We start from the raw sequence: 9,895 nt of genomic DNA on the forward strand, positions 1-9,895 counted from the left end.
TTTGATAAAGTCCAACATGACAGAACCAAACTCTCAACACAGTCGTTCCAGACGCCGATTCCGACTCCGGGTCAATGGCCTACGTGCACTTTGAAGTAATTAATAACAGTTCAATTCGAATTTCACAAATATTTTAAACTTACAACTCGTTTTTTTTACTGTTCAGTGTTTTTAAGGGAAAAAAAAAACAGAATTGTGTTTTTAAGGGAAAAAAAACAGAATTATTTTAACAATTCTTTGTTGTGCAGTATGTGCTCATTAGCAGCACAATATTCATAATACAGAGAATTCAAGGGCGGATCTTAATCGCACTCATGTTTGTCAGTGGTATCCTCTCTGTCCAGCTTTAAGATACTATATGAACTCTCCCTCTCTGACCCATACCCCCAATGTACTCTTTACGAAAAGTACAGAATAGTGTGTATCTCATGTTAAAAAAGCCTCTCTAAGCTTCTTTTAGACTGGAGTTATTTCCACGCCCTTCCTTAACCTCCTTTGTTTTGTTTCATCATTGGAAGCAGAAAGTATATAGTCGAGGCCTCATGATCATGAATCGCCTATAAAATATTTATTAATTATTGTTATGGAATTATTTTTCTACATTACTTTTAATTTGCTGATAACAACACTTTTGTTTAGCAATATTGAAAAACATTTTAATTCTCAATGTCGGTTAGACTTCCTCAACTTTTTAGTGCAATTATTAGCACAGCTTAAGGAAATTTGCTATATCAAGGATTTTTTGAGAGGTATATTTTGGATAAGTACTCATATAGAGTGACTCAAAATCGCATAGAAAATAGGGGGGTCGGTGTGCATCTTACTGATCTACGGTACATTTAAGTTGACTTTTTTGCACTTAAACTTTAATTCTTTGGTAAATTACTTTAACCTTTATCATATTTTATTACATGTAACCATGGCAATAAATATAATTTCATTTTACGTAAAATAGTTTGAATAATATTTATCATTGAACAAATCTTGCAAATTAATGCGCGTTAATTATTGTGTGACCTTTTTGCACTAAAAAAATAACATATTTGGGGTATTAAAACAAAATAGACAATAAAACCTTTTCTTAAATCAAGCTTTTTACGACTTTAGTGCTGATCAGTCACAAGTAGAAAAAGTTGGTGTCAGTGATGTTAATTTTGAAATATTGGTCAAAATATGTGATTTTCAGGCGAAAAATGGTATAAATTTTATCTAGACTTATTTGACATATCTTCATTTTTTGGCAAAGTTTGTTGAAGGAAGGTGTAAAACTTGTTCTAAAAATATAAATTAAGACCTAAATTAAATTTTCCTAGCAATATCATAACGAAAATATTCTCCCAGTTAAAGTATGTGAGGCTAAAGTTCCAAGATATTAAATTTAATAAATGTGCAGATTTGTAGAATTATCTGCTAAATATTCTTCCACCACAAGAAATAGTCCCTCATAAATCTTGCTTCTTAGTAGTAGCTTTTTGAGCAGCTTTTTCGTTGAATGATAAAACATTAACATTTTTGAATTAAAATATGTTATAAAATTTGAATTTTAATGAATAGTTTTGAAGTAAGAGGGTCTGCGTGAACTTTTCCAAAAAGCTGACGAGTGACCTACCTTAAACAGTATGTCTGAAGTTTTTCCTTAAAACAGTTTATATCTTCAGACATACTGTTTAAGGTAGGTCATTCGTCAGCTTTTTAGAAAATTTCACGCAGATCCTGGGGGCCTGGTTTCGCCATTGAACTATCAATAAACATAGAAGGAATAGCCATATTTTACCCACACTTGGATGATTTCTCTCCCCATCTTTCAATAACCTAGCTGAAAAAAGTATTTGTGTGTAGGGGTGGGGGGCTACACTTTCCATATGCCAGGCCCATGATTCGATATGTACAGCCTTAAAAAACAGTGACCTCTAAATATTATTGACCTTTTTCAGCAAATGGGGTATATGTACATGTATATATTAAATTCATTTTGACAATATCAAAAAAGAAGAATTACAATTTTACGAATGATTGACTGAACAATTAATCAATAAAATCAACAATGTGTGAACTGTGTGCTTTCAGCACATTTATTTAACAACTTAAAAAATAAGATACATTTATGGACATGTAACATTATTATAATCGGGTAAAAATCATATATTATACAAATAATTATGTTGAAGGAAATAAGATGGAAATCAGGTTTAAACACATCTCTCACTGTTTATAACAATACATATTTTAAAAATTCAACGTTAATATCATGTAGACAAGTTGCTGTCCTTTAAAAAAGGACTGCAATACGTGGACCATATGCATGTGTTTTTAACCGAAATTAAATGTTAAAAAATCTAGGTGTAGTGAATATCCATGTAGGTTTGTTCACATTTTCTACAATGATCTGCCAACTTATGACTGATTGTAGTCTCAAAGCAAAATTGTTAAATTTTATCTCCGATTAGCCTTTAGTTTTGTCAATTAAAACATCGGGCTATTTTGATACATGTAAACCATAATGGCTGGGAGTTGACACCTATTCTGGATTTATACGGAAGAAATTCATCATGGGAAAAACAAATCTGATGGTACACGTGTAGCACAGCTCTGTAGTACTCAGATTTATTTTTTCAGAGCTCCCCCCCTCCCACATGAAAAACTGTTGCTACAGACCTCTATTAGACGGTATTTGGATTGCTGAAATATCAAAATTTAATTGATTGTGCGAGCCTTGATGCACAAAACTAATACCGGTGAAAACTTGTTTTATCTTTTAAAAGCTTTAACTAGTCGCTGAATGACGTTTTTCATTCAAAATGTTAAGTTACATGTACCTAGTATATACTGCAAGTTCTTCCTACTTTTTCTTTAAATGCTTGTGCCATAGAACATGTAGAATCAATGTTTAGTTTGTAAAAGTATATGTATACTAGAGAAATTCTGATCTGTCAATGAATATAAAAATGGGATAAGCGCGATTTGCCAATAAATGACATATTCTAATTCGAATAGGGCGAATAATTCTACGGGCAAGTTGCCTAAGTTTCGAACTCTCTAGCACTTTCGCGCATGCGTAGCCTGTCGTTTGCCCATGGCATCCGGTTTAACCTCGCTTATATATTTACTGCGTGGACCTCAGGGTCCACGCAATAAAAAAAACATTAAGGTGGGGAACGAGTATACAAGCCTTTGTTATTTATAAGTTTTGTAAACAGAATAACATGTAACATACTATCGTATATATATGTACATTAGTTTACTCTAATCCCTAAATAAAACAAACAAGCTAATTCAGAGAATTCGTGTCCCCCGCTTAGGGAAAAAGTCGGCTCCCCCTGACTGAATTTGTGGAGTTATTAAATGTATACATGTATACTGAAGGAAATAAAATACATGTATGTCAATATACATATAAAGATTTGATTGCTTATTCTTTATTATGTGTATAGAAGATTTTTTTTATATGGAATATTTATCACACTGAATGATGATTTTATAACCTCATAAATTTTTCATTTCACATGCTGAATACTATCATTTAGTAAAAAAAAAAGTATTAAAAAAAAAAAAAAAAAAAAATGGAACGACCGAGATTCGATCCCGGGACCTCTCACATTTGAAGCGAGAGACATAACCACTAGACCACGGAGTCGCTTTACATGGGGTGAAGTATATGCAGAACTGAAGTCACATACATGTATATATTCATGTTTTCATGTTTGGTATTCTCAAAATTTTACACAATCCATGGTGTTTGATTTATTTAGCCTTTATTAAACAGTTCTAATAGATGTAATAAGAACATAAAGTCCGCCGAGAACCTGTTTTATACGCAATAACTCTCCTCATGCCCCTGCGCTAAAAATAGCGACATGTAATACTATAAATACTAATAAAACAAACGGGGCGGGGCACTTTGAGAGGGGCGAGAGACGTCCTAGGGAGTTTTGGTATAAAATTACATTGCATAAGCTCAAAATCTTCTTCAAATATCCCCCGGAAATGATAGTGTTACACACAGACAGAATGTATAAATTTACGCCCTTGAACTTTGACCTTTTGACCTCAAAATCAATAGGGATCTTCTTTAGGCCACAGGGAGTTGTTATGTAAAATTTCATTGCAATAGCTCAAATGGTTCTAGAGATATCGTGTGGAAACGAAAGTGTTTTAACAGACAGAATTTGCTTATTTATGACCTTGACCTTTGACCTTTTGACCTCAAAATCAATAGGGGTCTTCTTTAGTCCATAGGGAGTTGCAATACTAAATTTCATTGCAAAAGCTCAAAGGGTTCTCGAGATATCGTGTGGAAACGAAAGCGTTACAGACAGACAGAAAGACGGACGGACGGACGGACGGACGGACAGACGGACGGACGGACGGACGGACGGACGGACGGACGGACAAACCCAAATTAATATCCCCCACTTTTCAAGCGGGGGACAAAAAATGTTAGCCTCAAATACATGCAATAATTATATATGTCATCTCATTCATATTGAATAAATAGAACAAGGGACTAACCATTTCTAGGCGTGCACAATTAATTCATGAATTTCAGGGCCTCACTGTCTGCAGATTGTTGTCATCTTAAAAAAAAAAAACACTATACAAATGGACACGCCAAAGTGTCAGTCACATTATCCAGCGATGGGGTATACAATGAGAAACCGATGCGTTTTTTGATAAAAAGACGTGGTTGCGGACACCTATAATAATCAGTCGGTGACTGAGGCCATTTGCCGAATCGGTGGGGATCATCGGTAGAGAAAAAGTTGTTGTTTTAAAAAATCAGTAATGTCTCTACCAATTATGGAATGCCGTAACTGCCTTATGTGGAGAACTTTCATTATATGCTGGTACTTTGTCATTATATGATGATATTTCGTCATTATATGATGGTATTTTATAATTATATGATGGTATTTTATCATTATATGATGGTATTTTGTCATTATATGGTGGTATTTTATTATTATATGATGGTATTTTATCATTATATGATGGTATTTTGTCATTATACTACTTTTCATTATACTACTTTTCATTATACTACTTTTCTTTATACTACTTTTCATTATACTACTTTTCTTTATACTACTTTTCATTATACTACTTTTATTATATGCTACTACTTTTTCGTCATTATTTGTAGTCTCGATCATCCAGACGCTTGTCTATACCACAAATTCGCTGTTCCTAGACTGGCAGTACGAAATCGAGGATCAGACAGGCAAGCCAGTCTAGGTATCGTAACAGTATTTCACTTGGGGTCACGTCAAATCATGGCTGACGCAAAATAATCGCGGAATCTTCCCTTCTGATTCGAGCATTATGATACAAAATGAGCTGAATTTTTTTTATGAGATGAAAAACAACATGTAAACTTCCTGTATTGACCAGATTTATTAAAATTTAGTGCGTGCTGATTTTTCTATATACTATCAAGAGTGGGGAGTGATTAGGCCCTGGACTAGATTTTCAAACACCTGTAGTATAATGAAAAGTAGTATGACAAAATACCATCATATAATGACAAAATACCATCATATGATGGCAAAATACCATCATATAATGACATAACACCATCATATAATGATAAAATACCATCATATAATGACAAAATACCATCATATAATGACAATATACCATCATATAATGATATAATACCATCATATAATGATAAAATACCATCATATAATGACAAAATACCATCATATAATGACAAAATACCAGCATATAATGACAAAATACCATCATATAATGACAAAGTACCATCATATAATGACGAAATACCATCATATAATGACAAAGTACCAGCATATAATAAAAGTTCTTCACATAAGGCAGTGACGGCGTTCCATACCAATGCCCCACATCGCTCCTCATCGGCAACCCATCATTAACACACCTTTCAAGGATTGGCCGAACATCGTCAAGTGTCCGTTGAATCTGAGGTCATCGGGGGTTGAATAGTGGGCAAAAGACATCAGCCGATCATGCCTTAGTCACATTTCCCGGCCGGTGGCCGAAGACCGGTGGTAATCGGTGGTAAAGTATCAGTCACATTATCCAGCGATGGGTTATACAAAGAGAAACCGATGCGTTTTTTTTCATAAAAATGGCGTGGTTGTCGGCCGGACACCTATAGTAATCGGACGGTGATTGAGACCATTTGGAGAATCGATTAGGGTCATCGGTAGAAAATAAGCTGTAGTTAAAAAATCAGGGACGACTACACCGATGCCCCACATTGCTCCTCATCGGCAACCCATCCTTAACACATCTTTCAAGGATTGGCCGATGTATGCCCTAGCATCGCCAAATGTCCGTTGAATCTGAGGCCATCGGGGGGGGGGGGGGGGGGTAACCAAACATTGGCCCAAAGTCGACCGACCTACGAACGATGTTCACCAATGTATGAGCGATGTAATATAACCGGCCGATTACCCTGGAACATCGTTTTATGATTAGCAATGCATCGCTGGGCCTCTGTAAGTACGGTCGCAACCACGCCATTTTTATTAAAAAAAACGCATTGGTTGTCCATCGTTTACCCCATCGCTGCATAATGTGACTGAAAATTTAAGGACTACAAGGCCGCTGTGGACCGATGTTGGGGCATCGCTCACATCACGGATTAACACCGATTACCGCCGGTCTACGGCCACTGGCCGGGAAATGTGACTAAGGCCTTATCCGTGGTGTGAGCGATGCCCAAACATCGGTGAACATCGGCCAATCTTTGAAAGATGTGTTAATGATGGGTTGCCGATGAGGAGCAATGTGGGGCATCGGTGTAGTCGTCGCTGATTTTTTAACAACAACTTATTTTCTACCGATGACCCCAATCGATTCTCCAAATGGTCTCAGTCACCGTCCGATTACGATAGGTGTCCGGCTGGCAAACACGTCATTTCTATCAAATGCTTCGGTTTCTCATCTATACCCCATCGCTGGATAATGTGACTGATACTTAAGGCTTAATGTGGCTCTTAAAATCAAACATCTTTTAAGCTTCATATTTTATATCTTAAACTCAAGAACTGAACTAATTAATGAAGAGGTCCCACATGAAATGCAACATATAGCTGAAACTTTCTTTACAAATCCACTGATATAATCTATACCAATGCTGTACATAATATTCCTTGATATTTTCAACTAATCTGACATCATTATCTTACTCATAACCCTGGATGTTTATGAATCACTTTTCAGAGACGATGTTTTCATGCGAATATACTTCGATGTGAAAAAAACCCAGATTCACACAGAGTAACTGGTAGAGTTGCGATTGTCACAAAGAAATCTAAGCACATCTTTTTGAAGAACAGTTCTGGCGCTTATTTACAGGTCATTGCTGTCTCTGTTAACATGTTTGATGGTTAGATGTACACTAATGCTATTTGCAAATCCTAGTATACCGGGAACAATGTTAAAGGAACCATTTTAAAACTTTTGAATTTTCTACTAGATTTTATTGACACACAAGATTGTTAGATCAATGTCATCAATGAATTCCACTCCAGAGAAGACTACTCAATTTACATCATATATATGGGGGTAAAACACAGGGTGAATTAGTGCCGTTCAACCGACCAAATGGTCACTGGTGAACAGAGCTGTTCATTCACCTTTCAGTAGACTTTCAGTGACCTTTCAGATAACTTGATGGCAGATTTTCATCCTTTGCAGGATTCAAGCTAAAACGCAAGGACCAAGAAAAAAAGAGCTGGCGCATGTTCTGATCATCCAGCTATATTGCAAAAAAGAGTATATACAGATATCAGAACAATACGGAAGCCCATTTATGACCTATCAAAAATATTTTTGAATTCGTTATAACAATTTTTAGAATTCGTTATAACGAATTTAATTTGTTATAACAGATTTTGAGAATTCGTTATAACGAATTTAATTTGTTATAACAGATTCATTGAATTCGTTATAACGAATTTAATTTGTTATTACAGATTCATTGAATTCGTTATAACGAATTTAATTTGTTATTACACATTTATTGAATTCGTTATACCGAATTTAATCTGTTATTACAGATTTGTTGAATTCGTTATACCGAATTTAATCTGTTATTACAGATTTGTTGAATTCGTTATAATCAATTCAAGAATTTGGTTAAAACGAATTCAATAAATCTGTAATAACAGATTAAATTCGTTTTAATGAATTCAATAAATCTGTAATAACAAATTAAATTCGTTATAACGAATTCAATGAATCTGTAATAACAAATTAAATTCGTTATAACGAATTCAATGAATCTGTTATAACAAATTAAATTCGTTATAACGAATTCTGAAAATCAGTTATAACAAATTAAATTCGTTATAACGAATTCTGAAAATTTGTTATAACAAATTAAATTCGTTATAACGAATTCTAAAAATCGTTATAACGAATTCAAAAATATTTTTTGATAGGTCCTAAATGGGCTTCCGTAGAACAAGCAGCTGTGACAATGATTTTGTATCATGCGATATACAGACATTATTAGACGTGAGTTTTTAAAAGTATGCAAACTCACTTCTTTACTCAGTTGTGAGAAGACTTTTCTTTGGGTACCAATATGTTTGACCTCATGACGTTGACTTTGGAAATTTACGTACGTTTAGAATCCTTGCCATGGATGCATTTTTTTTTACAAACGTAGCCTGACAAAAAAAAAATTAGATGTAAAAACGGACATAAGTCAACTGATCCATAATACACAAATACGTATATAATGAAACAAATTTCATTATTTAATTTAGAGAAGATAAGAAGTAATAGTATTTTTATTGCATGAATGAGATTTTTTAACTATTTTAAAATCACAATTTTTATCAAAAGACACTGAATAAATCTTGAAATTGCTTCAAACCTACAGTTAGGCTCTAAGTTTATCGACCAGCTTCTTGAATTCCTTGTCACGCGTTTTCTCATCTGAGAGGTCACATGACGTGATGTTCGAGAGAGTTAGCGGCACCTCTGCGTCCTTATCCAGAAGAACTGGCAGTATGTCTAACTTCCGCACATCTTCAAACAAGTGAAAGTATTTAAGATTAACTATATTCTAGTAATAATCTCTTTAATTAACTCTCCAAAATCAAAGAGTAAGGGTGTTAGTCAAATTGTAATAATTATAATGGGCGACTTACTGTAAGCAACATGCAGTGCATACTTCAGTACAAACTCACACTTTTCACAATCCATGTAATGCGTTGAAATGAGTATAACTACTTTCTTGCATTTCCTATTAACAATTTGTAAAAAAAAAATAGAGGTTTTCACTTGTTTTTCTCATTAACAAATTAACTAAATCTTGTGTGATGTTGACAAACGACATTATAGACTATGCTATTAATTTAGGGAAGTTAGAATTAAGTTAAATCATAATATACAATCTTCAAAGTACTTCTCTATGGTATCTGCGATCTCCTCGTAGAAATATCCTCCGACCTGTAAGTCCCTATCGGGGATATAAAATCTGAGATTGTAGTCATCTTCCAGGCGAGGAAAGGTTTTCCTAACGTAGCTTACGACTTTTTCGTCATAAGACAAAAAAGCATCGTATTCATAACTCTCAGAACACTGCAGACTTTGGATACCTGTTCATTTTTCAAGAACTTTTTATTCACACTTAACGTAAATGTTATTTTTTTGTATATACATGTATGAATAATGAAATTCATTTTGTATATTGATATACTTGCCAGTCTTAAACGTGTTGTCACGAAAAATAGACTTGTAAAAATAAAACAGCCAGTCATGAACCGTTGAGAATATTTCGGAAACTGAGCCGGCTTTGATTGATGTAGCTGTTGAATCCGACTTCTTTTGCAGCTGACTTAATTCTGTTTTTAAACCTTGCAAATCCAAGTCCGATGTTTCATCTGAACATTTGTTC

General features: G+C 34.4%; 1 long non-coding RNA gene across 1 annotated transcript; it reads right to left on the minus strand.

Annotated features, from left to right (window-relative positions):
- Positions 1-8,850: 8,850 nt before the first annotated feature.
- LOC134242714 (uncharacterized) lies at positions 8,851-9,617 on the minus strand. The gene is made up of 3 exons (XR_009986909.1): positions 9,404-9,617; positions 9,147-9,241; positions 8,851-9,024 (listed from the first exon to the last, which is right to left on the minus strand). It is a non-coding gene; the product is annotated as an uncharacterized LOC134242714 (long non-coding RNA).
- Between the last annotated feature and the right edge of the window lie 278 nt (positions 9,618-9,895).

This window comes from Saccostrea cucullata, unplaced genomic scaffold (genome assembly GCF_032062105.1).
Source record: "Saccostrea cucullata isolate Sc308-1 unplaced genomic scaffold, CSIRO_AGI_Scuc_v1 ctg138, whole genome shotgun sequence".
Lineage (NCBI taxonomy): Eukaryota > Metazoa > Mollusca > Bivalvia > Ostreida > Ostreidae > Saccostrea > Saccostrea cuccullata.